The sequence below is a fragment of the Pseudoliparis swirei genome, chromosome 4, assembly GCF_029220125.1.
Source record: "Pseudoliparis swirei isolate HS2019 ecotype Mariana Trench chromosome 4, NWPU_hadal_v1, whole genome shotgun sequence".
In the NCBI taxonomy this organism is placed as follows: Eukaryota; Metazoa; Chordata; class Actinopteri; order Perciformes; family Liparidae; genus Pseudoliparis; species Pseudoliparis swirei.
This window is the reverse complement of record NC_079391.1, coordinates 26,642,894-26,658,529: the sequence shown is the minus strand read 5'-3', so window position 1 is coordinate 26,658,529 and position 15,636 is coordinate 26,642,894.

The window sequence follows — 15,636 nt, the reverse complement described above, 5'->3', positions numbered from 1 at the left end:
GGTACTCAAACCCTTTATTATCTGCAGGTGCATCAGCTTATATAGACCGTGGTCACATGACACGCACACCTGAAATGTATAAACAATAATTGGGAGCACAATCAGTCTCAATTAACACCCCCACTTGATCACACATTATTGACAACCATAAATCATACAAACAAAACCAAACAAACATGGAAGCCAACTGCAATTAACTGGCCATACCCCAAACAGGAACATGGAAAAAGTAAGTAGCTTTGCTTTAGTAGCTGGTTTTGTCATTAAGTCAGCTACCATCTGGTCTGTTGGGCAATACTTCAAACATACTTTACAGTCATTAAGTCGATCTCACAAAATGGTATTTTATATCAATGTGCTTACATCGCTGTCTGCTGACTGGATTCTTGGCTAATGTAATTGTACCTTGATTATCTTCAAAAATCGTAGGTACGTCATACAGACAGTCATCAAGATGTTCAAGCAGTTGAGATAAGTACAGACACTCTTGTGTGGTGGCGGCCAACGCCATGTACTCTGCCTAACAGGTTGAAAGTGCTACAGTTGGCTGCTTCTTGGTCTTCCAGGAAATCATAGGACCGTTCTCACTCAGACTAACACAATAACCAGTTGTACTGCGTCGGTCAGTTGCATCACCTGCCCAATCTGCATCACTGTAAGCAAACAACCTCAGCGCACGGGCCCCCATGACATTGTCGTCGGCCTCAGCTGTGCGCATACTTTCAGTGCTCTCATAACTGCGCAACTTAGTCTTGAACTCTGCAAAAGAGAGTCTCATCACTTTGAGTGACAAAAATGGAAAAAGGCTTAAATGATTCTGGCAGCCCCTTCAAAATCATTGCAACCAATAGTCCATCGCTTAAGATCTCTCCAGCATTACGCAGTGCTGTGATTGAAGTCTCGGCGCGTATGACAAATCAGTCACACTCACTACTCATCTTTTGCAAAGAAGTCAGTTCTGTATACAGGCATACAATGCGGGGCTTACCCTTGCCTGCATAATCGTCGCGCAAAATCCTGAGCGCTCCACGCCCGTCATCCGCTGCCTCTCGCATGACCAGAGACAAACTTTTGTCATCAAGGAATTGGATTAGTTCCGCGTATGCTTCCTCGTTCTTCGCCGCATCCTCAGCCAGTGCGTTTTCTTCCGCGCCATCGGCGGGCCGATTTAAAATGGTGTCCTTCAATTTCTGCAACCGCAGATGGCCCAAAAACTTAGTCTCCCACAGTTCATAGTTCTTTTCGTCTCCGTCAAACACAAGACGAGACCAACGTGAACTCGTACGTTCGCTCATGGTGCTGGCACTCCAATCCGTGAGACACGCATTCAAACGTGCATACAAACAAATGTCTCTCTGTGGCTACTCACGCCAGATATCTCTGCGCACAAACGTCTGGGCCCATAACCTGTTAAGCAGAGCTTGACTGCATGTATCGACTCAACATATATAAACTTGGGAGGACAAAAACACTGGATGCAAGTTTGTAAGAATGGTACTCAAACCCTTTATTATCTGCAGGTGCATCAGCTTATATAGACCGTGGTCACATGACACGCACACCTGAAATGTATAAACAATAATTGGGAGCACAATCAGTCTCAATTAACAGGTAGGCACTCTGTCCCCAATCTGATTTCAGGCTGCTCTTGTCATCATCGGTCTCCACGTTTTCAGGGGGACCGGTCTCCCCGTCGCGCCCAGCCTGACGCTGATGTGCTCGGCATGGGCTCACGCAGTCATACACGGCGCATGCCTTCGCTTTCAAAGTTTAATATGGTAGGCTATGTAACCTGCTGACAAGGCGGAGTCACCAGAGGTGTTCAAAATAAGTTTTTTTCAATCTCAATCGGCTCAGGCACCGAAATGTGCGTTGTGTTTCGGTCCGGTCGGCACCGGTCGTATAGTGCCATGTTGGCACCGGTTTTTGGTACCCAACCCTACTTGACTCTGTTGATATAAGTCATCCAGTGATAAGCATCGCCTCTGGCTTTCAGGAAGGATGAAATAGAAAGAAAGTTACGTATGTAACTACGGTTCTTTGAATCCTGGATGACCGCAGGAGTTTCTGGTCACTCGTAATCTCGTGAGAAGATTCTGTAGGACTGATCTCAGGATGACGCCGGAATTTATACCTGGCTGGGGGTCATCCAAGGTCACAGGTGATTTTTTTTATGATGAAGACTCGACCTGCGCGTGCGAGAGCCTCTGGCGGTCATCCACGATTCATAGAACTGTAGTTACATACGTAACTTTCGTTTCAGGTGAAAAAGACTTAACACTTGGTAAAAGATAAAATGATGGCTTAACACAAAATACAAATGCATCAATCAACGTTTAAGTTATACTAATTTTTCAAATCATAAAAGCTCTGTTCTTCGGCCTTCTCTTTTTAGTCCAGTTTTATGCTTTTCACTTTAGACTGCTCTTCTGGGATCTCAACTTTACTTGACATTAGGAAGTCAAAATTATCTGTAGCCTGCTTGAAAACAAGTTGTGTGGGTGTAAACCTGTACATTTTCATTGTCAAATGTATATAATATCAGTGTTCATATATTTGTCACATTTTCAATTCAGTTTCAATTCAGTTTATTTGTATAGCCCAATTTCACAAATTACAAATTTGTCTCGGAGTGCTTTACAATCTGTACACATAGACATCCCTGCCCCAAAACCTCACATCGGACCAGGAAAAACTCCCAAATAACCCTTCAGGGGAAAAAGGAAGAAACCTGGAGGAGAGCAACAGAGGAGGATCCCTCTCCTAGGATGGACAGATGCAATAGATGTAATGTGTACAGAAGGACAGATTTAGAGTTAAAATACATTCAATGAATATGACAGAGTGTATGAATAGTTCATAGTAGGCATATTCCACGATGGAGACCTCCACGATCCATCAGGCAGATGGCGGTGGGGAGGAGGAGGGCGGAGTCTCAACAGGTCAGTGGCGTAGTCATGAGCAGGAATTCCACGACCCAGACGATCCATCAGGCAGATAGGATCTATGCCGTCTCATAGGGTCCGATGACCCCATGAGACGAAAGTCAAAAGGACTTCCGGGAGAAAGCAGAGTTAGTAACGTGTGATTGAGAGATGAAAATTCATCCTTAAGGAGAGAAAAAGAGGAGATAGGTACTCAGTGCATCCTAAACGTCCCCGGCAGCTATAAGCCTATAGCAGCATATCAAGGGGCTGGACCAGGGCAAACCTGATTCAGCCCTAACTATAAGCTCTGTCAAAGAGGAAGGTCTTAAGTCTACTCTTAAACGAGGTGACTGTGTCTGCCTCCCGGACTGAAATTGGAAGCTGGTTCCATAAAAGAGGAGCTTGATAACTAAAGGCTCTGGCTCCCATTCTACTTTTAAGACTCTAGGAACTCCAAGTAGTCCCGCATTTAGTGAGCGTAGCGCTCTAGTGGGGCAATATGGTACGACAAGCTCCTTAAGATATGATGGAGCATCACCAATCAAGGCTTTGTAGGTTAAGAGAAGAATTTTAAAAGTGATTCTTGATTTTACTGGGAGCCAGTGCAGAGCAGCTAGTGCAGGAGTGATGTGATCTCTTTCTTAGTTTTAGTGAGAACACGAGCTGCAGCATTCTGGATCAACTGAGGGACCTAAGAGATTTATTAGAGCAGCCTGCTAATAAGGAGTTGCAGTAATCCAGTCTCAAGTAACGAAACGTGAACCAATTTTTCTGCATCTTTGAGACAAGATGTGCCTGATTTTGAAATATTACGTAGATGAAAGAATGCAGTCCTTGAGATTTGCTTTACGTGGGAGTTAAAGGACAAGTCCCGATCAAAGATAACGCCAAGATTCTTTACAGTGGTGTTGGATGCCAGGGCAATGCCGTCTACAGAATCCACATCACCAGATAATTGATCTCTGAGGTGCTCAGGGCCGATTAAAATTACTTCGGTTTTGTCTGAGTTTAACATCAAGAAGTTGCAGGTCATCCATGTTTTATGTCTTTAAGACATGCTTGAATTTTACAGAGTTGGTTGCTCTCCTCTGGTTTTATCGATAAATATAGTTGAGTGTCATCTGCATAACAATGAAAGTTTATGGAGTGTTTCCTGATAATATTGCCCAAAGGAAGCATGTATAAGGTAAATAAAATTGGTCCAAGCACAGAACCTTGTGGAACTCCGTGATTAACGTTGGTGGTTATCGAGCGCCATCGTTTACAAATACAAACTGAGATCGATCTGATAAATAGGATTTAAACCAAATTAGTGCCGTGCCTGAAATGCCAATCGACTGCTCCAGTCTCTGTAACAGGATGTCATGGTCAATGGTGTCGAATGCAGCACTAAGGTCTAACAAGACCAGGACAGAGAGGAGTCCTTTATCTGCTGCCATTAAGAGGTCATTTGTAATTTTCACCAGTGCCGTCTCGGTGCTGTGGTGTTTTCTAAATCCTGATTGAAATTTCTCAAATAAACTATTATGATGTAGAAAGTCGCACAACTGATTTGCGACCACTTTCTCAAGGATCTTGGAGAGGAAGGGAGGTTAGAGATCGGTCTGTAGTTAGCCAATACCTCTGGATCCAGAGTGGGCTTCTTCAGGAGAGGTTTAATAACAGCCACCTTGAAGGAGTGTGGTACGTGGCCTGTTAGCAGAGACACATTGATAATATCTAATAGAGAGCCGCCAATTAAAGGCAAAACGTCTTTAAGCAGCCTCGTCGGGATGGGGTCCAAGAGACAGGTAGACGTGTTCGAAGTAGAAACCGTTGAAAATAATTGGTCACGGTTGATAGGAGAAAAACCCTCCAAATATACACCAGGGCATACAGCGGTTTCCAAGGCCATTCCACTTACATTTCCATTTACTTCAAACAGGAGAAGAAAAGAGTGGCAGCAGCTCCAATCTCATTTACACTGGTCAATATGATGCTGCCATACTATTTTAGAAATCTGTGAGTGCACTCACAGATCTCAAATCTTTCCTCATATCACTTTCACATGGAAAATCTACTTAAAAATGATCGTTCTTCTCTTAGGGGGATTTAGGGCAGGTTGTGTTGACATACAACTGTAGGATTTACCGCAAACATGGTTAATAATCCATTTTTAACTGAAATGGCTGATGATCACCATACACAACTGATACCCAACTATCTGCAGAATGGGAACATATCACATTACTGTTTAATATAAATAGAAGAGGTGGAGAGTGTGGCTGTTGTACAATAATGACCAAAGTTAATGTAATTTTCAGCTGACAGGACTGCTAAGTGTGATTGGTTGGACAACTTCTACTTCTCAGCAAAGTCAAACATGTGCCCATCTGTATCGAGAGGCTTAGCTTACATGTTTAGTCCAGGACTGTAACTCTGAGATACAATCAAGCAAAGCCAAACTGAATCATACAGCTGAGAGAAATAAGGCAGCAGCTAGAATCTTAGCAGAGTTTATTATTGTTGATCCAAATCTACAAGGCATTGAGGACATGGGCAAAAAAAAGTCTAAAAGTCCATTAAAACACCAAGGCAATAGCAGTGGAACATCTTCCTGAGTGCACAGAGAGAGATGGTGCCTTGTTTTGTTTTTGTCCCATCATATATGAGGATCTAATGGGGCTAAAAAAAGTCATCTCAAGTCTGCACAACCTTCACTGTGTATGATAGATTTAATTTAAAAAAAGCTGTGATGAATGAAAAAGCTCTGCCTAATAAAAACCCTGTTCTGGTCCTAAAAACATGTAACATCCAGCAAATTGATGTCATCACTAATATTTTCTAAATATCACTGTCACTGTGTTCCAACCTGCTTCAAGACAGCCACCACCGCATCCTCTCAAATGTCAGCGTCTATATTCCAGGGGTGCCAACCAGGCTCTTGCTGGTTGGCTACACAGAACCAATAAGTCACCTGCAGATACATACTAACGAGCGAGCCTTTGGAGCCTCTGAGGCCAGCATTTTGCAATGGTAGCAACTTACGACAAATGTAAGCAGTGTGATGTGCTGAGCGACTATTCTTCTTTTTTAGCTTTTTTTTTAATGGCAGCCGAAAGTTGATCAATGTCACTTTTTTACCCAGCTATCTGTTCACCGTGAAGTAGGGCTGGAACAAATACCACAAAATGACCCGTTTCCTTGAACCAGGATCCATCCTATGTCTTGAAGTAAACACTCCTACTCATGAGGTTCAGTGGTGATTGTAAAGCCCTTTGAGGCAAATTTGTAATATCGGGCTATACAAAATAAACTGAATTGAATTGAATTGGTGACCAGAGTCGTCCTAGAATCAGAGGATCGGCAGTTCAATCCCGGCTCCGTTAGCCCGTGTCGTTGTGTGCATGGGCAAGACACTTAACCCCAAATTGCTCCCGTAGCTGTGCCTACGATGTGTAACTAGTTAGCTGGTCCTGATGAGTGTCACTTCAGCTCCTCCCATCAGTGTATGAATGGGTGAATGATGACAAGTGTTAAAGTGCTTTGAGTGGTCAGAAGACTAGAAAGGTCTCTCTCCCCGCATGTTTCAGCCTTCCCTTCATTCAGAGCAAGGGCCAGAGCAAGTACTCCACCGTATGGCAACATTCTTACTTCCTCGAATATTTGGTATCATAGATACTAGACGCAACGCAAGCTCTCGGATGAAAAAAATGCTTCTCAAGCTGACCCATTTTCATAAGTGCACCTGGTGTTTTCAGCTGGAAAAAAACAACTTTTGATGGACACACAACTTTGTGCAAAAATGTGACTGTAGCAGGACCGACGCCGCTACCTGTGGGTTTCCCCCACCAGCACCAAGGACCAGCCAGGCACAGAGAGGTTTCGCTCAATGACATATTTATTTCTCAAAACACACACCGGGCAGACCGCCAAACATGCGCCTCTGCTCACTTCTCCCCCTCCACTCTCCACTGAGAACTTTTATGAGCGCGGCCTCGGCTGCTGACTGATTGCAAATCACCAGCAGCCGAGGCCAAATTAGAGCCAGCTGCCAGTGACAAATGTTACTCTATAGGACCTTGAATTGTTGAAGCAAAATAATAGTTAAAATTAACAGAAATCATTGCGTTTGCTTTGATCACTTTGTAAAGCATAATTACTGTGAGGAATCAACGGGTATGGACAAACATTCTCCTGATATATATATAATCCATTTTTAATGGAAAACACATATTACTGTATATATATATCCTAATAAATGCATAATATTAATTATTTAAAGATAAGCAAATGTAATATTTGGGAAGGTCGGTGACACCAGGTCTTGTATAATTGACTAACACTCAAAGTGCTTTGATAAACTGGTTTTCCAGCTCATCAAAAACAACCTCCCAGCCAGCCTGCAGCCTCTTGCCAGCACAAAAAGACAATAACCACCCTGCAACAGCCTGCTCATTCTGCTGCCTTTTGACAAGAGATACACGTGGCATGATTGCACATTACCATGCAACTACTTTTCCTCATCCCCTCCATAAAGAGGACATCTGCTCTGTTTAGAGCACTGCACAGCTACATGGAAAGAATTCAAAGCACGAAGGTTACTGTATTTATCAGTCAAAAAACACGCAATGAAAGCTTTTCCAAAAAAACAACAATGTTGCCACTGAAAATGAATAGACAAATGTTCGTGTCGGTAAAATATCGCTACTATTATTAGGCATGTAATAATAACTGTAACCTATTTTACAATAACAAGTACACCGCATTGTCTCAGTTTAACTTTGAGTGAACACTTTCCTCTTGCCTCTAGACCGAGATGCTCAGTCACTGTGTGAGAAGTATAGCATATTACTTTTAAGACCGATTAATTTAAATAAGAGCTATTTTCCTATTATATCTCTGGGCCCACTTGCATCACATCGTGGACAGAGAAGATGTAATTTCACAGTTTGGCCCCTGTGGCCTTCCAACAACTATGATTACCAATGGAGCTCTTTATTTTACATTACATTTCATTTAGCTGACTTTTTTAAAGTCCTTGCATCTTATAATACCTATCATGTCCATCTTTGCTTTTCGTCGTAGTAATAGTATCAAATATCCAAATAATGATGTAATGTTCCTCGTAGTTGTTCTTGATGGTTTGAAGCACTATTCTGGGGTTCAGTGTTGGACCACTAGGTGCTGCTGTAACATCAGCTGCCAGCCTTTGTTCCCCTTTGTCTGACTGCAGTACTGCTGCAAGCAAGATAGACAGGGGTGGGGACCTTCTCCTCATTGTTTCGTGTGCGCATGGATATGGTTGAGAGCGCAGGTGTATGTGTTTTCTCACTGCAGCAGTTGTGTGCTCTCGACTTTTCTAGGGCGGGGTCTTTCTTTCTGTCTTTGTTCCTCGTTTGTCTATATTTATTGTCAGCTTCTGTATGCTTATCAGACATTGTACTCCAAAGGAAACTTTAGAAATGTAACTCGTGAATGAAAACCAAATACACACATAGGTCAATTGAGTCTACTTCTAAACAGTATTATTATTCATGTCTAGCTCCTCTATTATCTCTCTGGAAGCTAGATCAAACTGACATCTGATGCTCATCATGGATGAAACAGACACACAGCAGTAGACACACAGCAGTAGTCATAGAAATAAAACAGGTGTAGAAAGAACGTTATTTAATGTTTTCATCTTGTTTCTTGCAACCAGAAGTGACACTAGAGGGTGTATAACCATACCCTTAATAAGAAGATGCACTACTTCGTTACACACACACCCTTCTTTATGGTCTGTTTGACTCTAAATTACCATTATTTACTTAATGAACATCATAATGTATTGCAGAAGACTTGAGACTAGAGAATGAGACAATACAATAAAAGTAATTTTCTCATAGACTTCTATAGAACCAGAGGAGTCATCCCCTGGTGGTCAGTGGAGAGAATGCCGCTTTCGGACACTTAAGAATTAGCTTGACTTTTCAGACCTGGAGAACACACTGCTCCGGAAATTGATTGCTTGCAAGTTAGCGGAGTAAGGCACAGGGGCCGTTAGACCCAGCGCTGTTGTACGGCTCATTTATAACTAGTGTTGCATCACAGCATGAACACAATTTTCACTCATCTGTTGTGCTTTCCTATTCTGTGACCAGAGTGTGTGGATGAAGCATTACGTTGTTGTTAAGTATTACTGAATTACTATATTATATATATAACTATATTATATTATATATAAATAATATTTAGATGTTTTGATTGAAGTCAGCCTGCTTCAACAGTTACAATGGCACACCTAAAAAGGGCCACTACTCTGACCATCCAGCTATGTTGATTGACATCTGAATGTCCCTTCTTTTTCGATGGCAGCAGCTCTACAGAGCAAGAATGTAACACATCCCAGAGCATATGAACAACGCCAGACAGGTGTGGTTCATACATGCAGGATAAAGCTCTTCAGAGGAAATATGTATCCAAAACTATTATTCAATCTTTCCTCACTGTGACCTTAGTTTGACCGTCCTGCTCTGGCTGTCTGTGTGACGCATGCTGCTGCCTGCAATGTGCCGAGCAGAACTGACGACATACACCAGCATTCATATTCTACTTTTCTAATGGAGAGAAGGAAGGAAATAAGTCAACGTAAACACTGCAGCACTGCATCGCCGTATATCAGTCAGGGTGGGTTAGAGTGCAGATCTATTAGCTGGGAGCTCTGCTAATTGCAGCTCATTATCTTCTTACAGTTGTTGCAGAAATGGCACTTAACTGGTGAGTGTGCTGGACCCACTGACCCACTTAGAATGGGAGAGATGAGTGGCAGCACCCATGGAGTCCTAGCCTGCTTGAGATGCTAAGGTAAGAAAGTTTATGTTGAGTGGAGAGTCTGGGTGCTGAACACCTCTATATACAGTTGTTAGTTTTCAGCTATATCTGCACCAGCAATGACATAACTGTATTTTGAGAGCTGTCATGGATGATATTTGTTTTGGGAGTCTTTCTCTTGCTGTTAATGTTCAGATAGTCCACCGCTGAGTCAGCACTAAATTGTAAATGGACTGTACATGTAGTTCTCTTTTCTAGTCCTCCAACCACACAAAGCTCTTAAAACAGTGTTGGCTGGCCAATAGAGGGCCACAGGGCCTGGCACCACCCGCCTTGAGTCACAAAAAACAAAAGCAAATACAAAATGATTATAATAATATTAATTATATTTCTAAATTATACAAATTGTCAGTATTTGTGTTTTGGAGATATGGAATATACGCAGTAACATTTGAAAAATAGGATATCTGCGCAAAATATATGCTTTTCCTGCATGACCTGTCCGTCTCCGCTGAGCTGGGGCCGTTTCATTTTGGCCCAGAAGAGACAGGTCTAAGAAGCAGTTTAGCCTATTACTGATTAAAGATATAAATGAGTGATATACAATTTGGCCAATCAGTGTCCTAAAATAGGTTCTGCTTTGGGCCAAGTCATCTGACCCAAAGCGCGTTCTCGTCAGGCGCCTTTTAAAAAAAATTCCAAAGTAACTGCCAGGCCGAGCGTGAGCACTTCTCTTTCAAGAAGATCCGACCCGGTAAAATCAACAGGGACAGATCCAGCATGGACAGTTACGGGAGTAAGGGACATGAAGCGCACAGAAAACATGAGAACACCAGAACACACATGGATCACTCCTCAAGCCGCCATATTGGGTAAAGTGAACATCATACACAGGAACACAGGATTACGGGGAAGAAACACAATGAGGAGGTGGATGAAAATCGGCACACTTTAACCCTAACAAGGTTCATAGGGGCATCTTAATATATAAACATGTTCTATTATATATGTGATTCATATTATACGTTACAACCCTCACCTATGGTCACAAACTCTGGGTCGTGACCAAAAGAACGAGGTTGCGGATATGAGTTTCCTCCGTAGTGTGGCCAGGCTCAGCCTTAGAGATAGGGTAAGGAGCTCGGACACCAGGATGGAGCTTGGAGTCGAGCTACTACTCCTTCGCGTCGAAAGGATTCAGCTGATGTGATTCGGGCATTTATTTCGGAGGCCTCCTGGACGCCTCCCTTTAGATGTTTTCCAGGCACGTCCAATTGGGAGGAGACCCCGGGGAAGACCCAGGACACGCTGGAGGGATTATATCTCCCAGCTAGCCGGCTGGGAACGCCTCGGGATCCCCCAGAAAGAGCTGCAAAATGTTGCGGGTGAGAGGGAAGTCTGGGTCAGCCTGCTGGGTCTGCTGCCTCTGCGACCCAATCCCGGATTAAGCGGATGAGAATGGCTGGATGGATTATACTATATTTCTATTGTATATTTATATTAAATAGCATTTATATATCCTATTATACTGAATAGTATATATATGTATATGAATTGTATGAATAAGATGTCCTTAATATGTCTGTGTTGGCAACATTTTTGATTTAACTACAAAGTAGAAATGCGTGTTTTATGCATTGAATCATCCTGGAATGTTTGCTGAAAATTATTGGATGGCTCTACCAAAAAATTATTCCACCAGTTGCCACTGTCTTTAACACTAAATGTCATCATTCACCCATTCACCCATGTATACACTGATGGGAGGAGCCACCGTGCAAGGTGCTACAAGCCCAGCAGGACTATAACATTCATACGCATTCACAAACCACAGGAACAGCCTGCTGGGGCAAATCAGGTTTAACCCTCCTGTTACCTTAGGGTCAATTTGACCCAATTCAATGTTTAAGCCTCCTGTTACCTTAGGGTCAATTTGACCCCATTCAATGTTTAATGTCGGTGTTCTTTCGGGTCAATTTAACCCCAGGCTTTTTTTCACTGTGTCAAACATATAAGAAATATCAACTTTTTTATATATTTAAAGGGCTATTTAAACTTGGAAAACAATATTAATTCTAATAATTTTCTGGAGGTTTTAATTGCTGGGGTCAAATTGAGGGTAAATATGTCAGTAAATATAAAGGTAACAGGAGGGTTAAGGGGGCGATGTGGCTCATGGGGTAAAGTGGTCGCCCTGTAACCACAAGAAGGTTAGATTCCTGGCCTCCTCCTGGTTTGCATGTTAAATATCCTTGAGCAAGACACTGAACCCCCAGTTGCTTCACAGTAGTACACTGCTCCTAAAATGCTTCTGATGGGTTAAATGCAGAGGCCGCATTTCATATATGTATGTATGCATATATGTAAAATGACAAACGTAATAAAGTTTAAGTGTCTTGCTGCACACATCTTGTGCTTTTGGGGAAACAACAGTGTCTTGTTTACATTTATTAACCTCTTCTAATCCAACAATCTTGACCAAAGACCTATTTTGTCATTTTCAGGGGGGACAATATATCATTGTAGAAGGATAGCGGTTCAAAGGTAAACAAATAATTCCAAGACCTTGAGAAGCACCATAGAAAAAGCCATGCTGTGATTTGGTATCAAAGATTTTCGACATTTGGAGATTTTTTAAATAATTGCATTTTGTGGGGATTGAATGGCAAGCACTTCTTTGTGTTGACTGTTTACAAATTCCCTTATTGTACCTAGGACACCCATACTTCCTCTGAATACTCTATTGCTCTAGTATGTCATTTGAAAGTTCCATGTGGCTGTGATTATCCAAGACGTCACAACGTTGTCACTTTATTTAGTGATGGACTCAGTTGTTTGCCCTACACTGCATTGGACTAGCATAACGTGTGCTATAAAGGGGAGACTCATGGGTATAGAACCTATTTTCATTCACATATCATCCCGATGTGGTTCTTACCAATAGATTCCAATTCTTTTTTTTTTTCTTCATATAATACCAGTCAGCTCTATTCATTCAAGCTCTAAAACTAGTGTCACTGAAATACAGTAAAGGTCTAAAAGAGCTGTTGTTAATTGTGTCGCTAAGCCCATGTAGCAGTGATGGTGCCCTTACAAAATAGATTCAATTCAATTCAGTTTATTTTGTATCGCCTGATATTACAAATTTGCCTCAGGGGGCTTTACAATCTGTACCCAGACATCCATGTCCCAGGACCTCACATCGAGCAGGAAAAACTCCCAAGAAATAGAAAAAAAACTTTCACGGGGAAACTCTAAACAGATCTCTCCTGATTGAAATATATGTAATTATTTGTTTTGGCAGGCTTCTTCAGAAGTATTGAGATAAAAACACACTGAAGGAGCAAACTATATGGGAAACAGATAGAATCTGACTGCTCTGGTGACCTTTCAGTTACAGTTATTGTTATTGTTGTCCATTCCTTTTCATTGAAACCAATAGTCTGTGACAGATGGCAGCATTGATGGCTCCACTTGAGCTGCAGTCCTGTATGGTGGTTAATGATGCTGGCAAATCCCCAACGTTACACTGTTGTTCTCAGCATAGTCTGTACCTGCAGGTGTCCTCCACTGACCCCGACCAGCCTAAGGGAAGAAACAGAACTCCTCCCACTTGGAGGATTAATAAAGAAGATGAAATCAAACTCTTAAGTCTTCAAACAGATTATAATAACATGCATGTGATTAATGGTCCATGTGAGCCACAGGGTTGTGAAAATGACTTTCCTGTTTGTGATTGGCTCCAGCTGCTGCAGAGCCACAGAGAAACGGGCACTGACTTTGTAGTTGTCCAGGAAGCACACCCTTATACACGCCATCTCCTGTGCTATACCTAATCCTGATAGAGCGATGCTTCTGTTGCTCTCCCAAAGTTTTTTCAGTGCGAGGGGGGGGGGGGGGGGGCTGTTCTGATGTGAGGTCCCGGGAAAGAGGAGGTCATAGGTCATATGTGTACAGATTGTAAAGCCCTATGCTACCTTTTGAAAACTGAATATTTGGTGAGGTGGTGAGTGAGAAAACAAAGGAGAAGGGTTAACAATATGTACATCAGTAGTTATACACAAACATTATATCGATGATGAAAAGGTTCAGAATACTCGAGCTGGATGAAAATCTGAATCAGGATTCAATGGGTTCAGGTTAACAATATTTAATGGCAAAAAGTTGAACAAACAATTAAAGGTCACCATCAAGGGGCCAAACTGACTTTTGCGCCACAGGCTAAAAGCAAAAAACAAAAAGGGAGAGCTGTTGTTAATTGCGTCGCTAATGGCCAAAGTGCACCTTCCTCAGAGATCCCATTGATGAAGGAGCAATATTAGTTAGATTAGTGTTTTATAAGGAGAGAGTTCTTCGAGATTGCCAAGATCCATTATAACATAATGATGGCTTCCTACACGAGCGCTATCGATTCTGCCCACAAGGAATAATTTATTTAGACCTTCTGGTGCCATACATTGAACACCACACGCCGCAGCAGGGCATTGAACGCCTCGAACACTGTATGCATAGCCTTGTGGTACATTTTTGTACAATGTCGGCGATGCACAACATCGAGAAAGCCGCCATATGACGTGCTGTTTGTAAAGTATGTTTAGCGCTTAAGAAACTACGTTCCCTGGCCATGTCCGAGTAAATGCAATAAAAGAGGGCTTTTATGGAATTGCAGGTAATTGAATTATTCAATATTTCACCATTTAATGAAAATGCATTCCTGTCACTTCATTAAGGAGCTTATCATTATGCAGAGTTTCCCAATGTTATTGCACGCGGATCCTCATCAAATCGCCTTCTTGCCCAAACAAGGCAGATTTTGTCAATCAAAGACTTTCACGGCATTGATGTAATAATTTTCCTTAATTTACATTGCTATACAATACCTATGACCTAACCGTAATTCATTTTCGATGATCTGTGACTCCACCTGCCACATACCAAATGTTGAGGCTCCGTCCACGACTCCAGAATATTGTATAAAATGATTAAGGTGGATTCATAAGAAGAATAAAGAATCACACAATTTCTTTTCACTGCTTCAATTGATTGAATTTCTGATTATGAATAATACAGACATACATACTGATCCACCAATAGTTAATGTCTTAATGATCACAAAACAACTAGTAAAGCGATGTTTATTAAAGGTTATTTTTGAAAATTCACTATGCACGTAACAAGCAGAAACGTCCCTGATGTCCAAAAAAAGCATATCTTCAAGTGTTCTGCTAAATGCCAAACAACGCTTCCACTTTGTTTCAGCATTTCAAAAATGTAATAATTAGAAATGACCTCATCTACAATGACCAGCCGGCTAGGGAGAGATTCACATATAGGATACATGTTTGTATTAATTTCATGCTGCAGCTCAGTGTTGCATTGCCCATATGGAGCCAACTTGATGAATCCACTCTAAACCAGGCCCCTGTGACAAAAACAAAACAAGACACCATCTCTCTCTGTGCCCTCAGGAAGACGTTCCACTGCTATTACCTGGATGTTTCATGGACTTTTAGACTAACATTCTGAATGATTCATTCATCAACGCATACAGCTGTCAGATGCTATTCAATAAAATGTCTGGTGATGTCTCAGCAAGCTAACCAGTATGTATAGAAGTGCATGTAAATCTAAATTATTTTGAAATCAAAACAGAAAATAGCAGGCCCAATAATAATCAAAATATATTTTTTATGAGGAATGGGTCAAACAGTCATAGATGCAATGACTATTCTTTTTCGGAGGTACAGCTATATGTTGGATGAGACCAGCCGTAGTAAACAGGCATTAACTTTAACCATACATTCATGCTTCAGATCAGTTACCTGTATATCTATCATATTTATACATCATTAAACAAAGGAGAAGTATTAAAGAGAAGGTCTATTATGACATGAATAATGTTAGTAACACAGAA